Here is a 2,775-nt window from a genome sequence, read left to right on the forward strand (position 1 = left end):
CAGAAGGGAGAAGTTTCAAGTGGATTTTATAGTATAGATGGGCTTAGGATGGTGGGAACTATAGTTGGAGGCAGTAAACACCCTTGTACAAGTAACTGACCAGAGCGCAACTGCCTCATCACTGGACTGTCTGCCTAGAGTAGCCAGGAGCTAACTGCCTTTTCTGCCTGGATTTCCCCAGCCCCCTACACACCATGAGTCATCCCAAAGAAAAGCCTCCCGGGCTTGTGGTTCCAGAGAAACTCTTGGCTGGAGTTTTTAGTCAACAGCTGAAATGAGCCTCTAAGATCCAAGTGGAAGCTATGGGAAAATGCATGCTTTACATATCTGTCTGCTTTCACTCCTGCAGAGAGGATGCAAAATCCAGGACAAATTGCAGGGATAGGGGAAAGGAAGGGTGAATTGCAGGCAGGGTGGGCAAATGGCTAGGACAAGTAACAAGGCTGGATAAAGAATTGAGTAGAGGAAGTAGGGAGGAAGGAAGGATGGCTGGGGGCGGGTTGGATCAAAACCAGAGGCACAGTGCTCCTCTTTGCACATCCAGCCTGAAAGGGTTGAAGAAGAGGCAAGCAGAAGGATGCTGCCTTTGGGCTTCTGCAAGCTGACTGCTTAGTAGGGGGCCCTTGTTCATGGGCCTTCTGGTCAGCCTCGGATCCACTCCTATTCACTCTATAAGAGTTGGTGACTTTAGTCTCGGGATGATGGCATACAGAGCCGGGAGCAAACATAGAAGTAATCAAATCCAGCCTCCTGGTTTTACAGTTAAGGAAACTGAGGTCCAGTAAGGGCATGTGCCCAAGGGCACTCAAGCTAGATGGAGAGTTTGAATCTAAGCTTTCGGACTCCCGTTTGTTGCTCTTCCCATTCCCTCATGCTGACCCTTCACACTGTTCCTTCTCTTGGTAGTAAGCATGGCATTATTGTGACTAGAGCATGGGACTCTGAGTCAGGAAGATCTGAGTTCAAATCCTGCCTCAGGCACTTATAGCTATGTGACATTGAACAAGTCATTGAACCTATTTCAGCCTCAGTTTCTTCATCTGTAAAATGAGGCTAGTAGTAGGATTGTTGGGAGGCTAAAGTGAAACAACATATATAAGGCTCTTTGCAAACCTTAAATTGCTCTATAAATGTTGATCATTATAATTACCTGGTTTTGTTGTTGTTCAGTCCTGTCTGACTCTTTGTGATCACTTTTGGGGTTTTGTTGGCAAAGATACTGGAATGGTTTGCCATTTCCTTCTCCACCTCATTTTATAGATGAGGAAACCGAGGCAAACAGGGTTAAAAGACTTGCCTGGGGTCATGTAACTAGTAAGTGTCTGAAGCCAGATCTGAACTCAGGCTCCAGGCCTGGTACTCCATTCATTGCACCACCTAACTGCCCCATTACCTGGATCAATAGTAATAGCAACACTAAGTTTAATGACGCATATACAATGCCCATGTATCATACTTTATACTTCTCAAAGTACTTTTGTATATATTTATTTCATTATTTTGTATCCCCCTCCCTCAAGTGCTGTGAAAGAATGATGGATTTCACTTAATGAGCATTTAGACCATAGATTTATGTAGGAGAGCAGGAAGTCATGAAAGAAAGGAGCCACCCTTTGTGTTTGGGGTCTTTATAAAAGACAGCCTTTAATGGCAGAGTTGAGCGCTCCTCCTTTTGGAGGAAGATCAGAGTAGCAGAGCTAGGTGGGAGAGGCGGCCTTCCCCTCTGGGATTCCATGGGAGCTACACATCTGCGCTTTTGTACTCATGAAGATGAAGAGGAGAGTCCTTTTTGATCAATGCGATAACCAACTATGATTCTAGATCACTGATGATGAAACCAGCTAGCCACCTCTTGATGGAGAGGTGATGGACTCAAGATACAGAAGGAGACAAAGGTTTTCTGACACAGCCAACGTAGGAATTTGTTTTACTTGACTGCATTTTTGTTAGAAGGATTTTGTTTTTCTTTTTCAATTGGGGGTGGGGTGAGAGGTAGGAGAGAAAGAAAACAAATGTCTACTAATTTTAAAAAATTAAAATGTAATTGAAAGATTTTTTTTTAAATGAAGAGCTCCTGAACTTGGTCTCCTGGCTAGAGAGGCAGGGATTCCCTGGGCTTTGTCAAGCTTAGGGGTTACCTGTGCAGCAACCCCAGGGAAAGTTTAGATATCCAGCCTTTTCCTGAGAAGAGAGATCTTGGGTAGCTTCTTGGAGAGAAATCCAGAGCTGATGGAGAGATATAAGAACCCAAGGAAACAGTGGAGAGGCAGAGATTGAAGCTAACTGAGAGAGAACATGAGGGAGATGGGGGGTCGGAAATGTAGGAAAAGTCCCTTAGGATGTGGGAAGAGATTCGATCCTGAGGCAAATGGAGTTCACTTTAGAGAGGAAGATGGATAGCTTATTCCTCTGAGACTGCAGGAATGAAAGGATAGATGGAGACAGAGACTGATGATATGTTGAAGACTGGAGTAAACGTTAGGAAATGGGATATTAAAATGAGAGAAGGTCTATCATAACTGCTACGGAAAAATTACCAGAACGTGCTAGAGATAGACAAAATAGTGGTGACTACAGGAGAATAGGCTGTATACATGACTGGTGGAAGCAGATGGACACCATGACCCCTCAAATTCTCTGTCTGTCTCTTTTACCCACAGACACACACATACATGAAATCACATGTATAAGTGATTACATTCAAACTTATTCCCATTGGTTTGGGAATGAGTTCTTCACAGTCACTGCTTTTTTAAGGGAGTAGAAATATAGAGA

Source organism: Phascolarctos cinereus, unplaced genomic scaffold (assembly GCF_003287225.1).
Source record: "Phascolarctos cinereus isolate Bilbo 61053 unplaced genomic scaffold, phaCin_HiC Scaffold_3;HRSCAF=262, whole genome shotgun sequence".
Lineage (NCBI taxonomy): Eukaryota > Metazoa > Chordata > Mammalia > Diprotodontia > Phascolarctidae > Phascolarctos > Phascolarctos cinereus.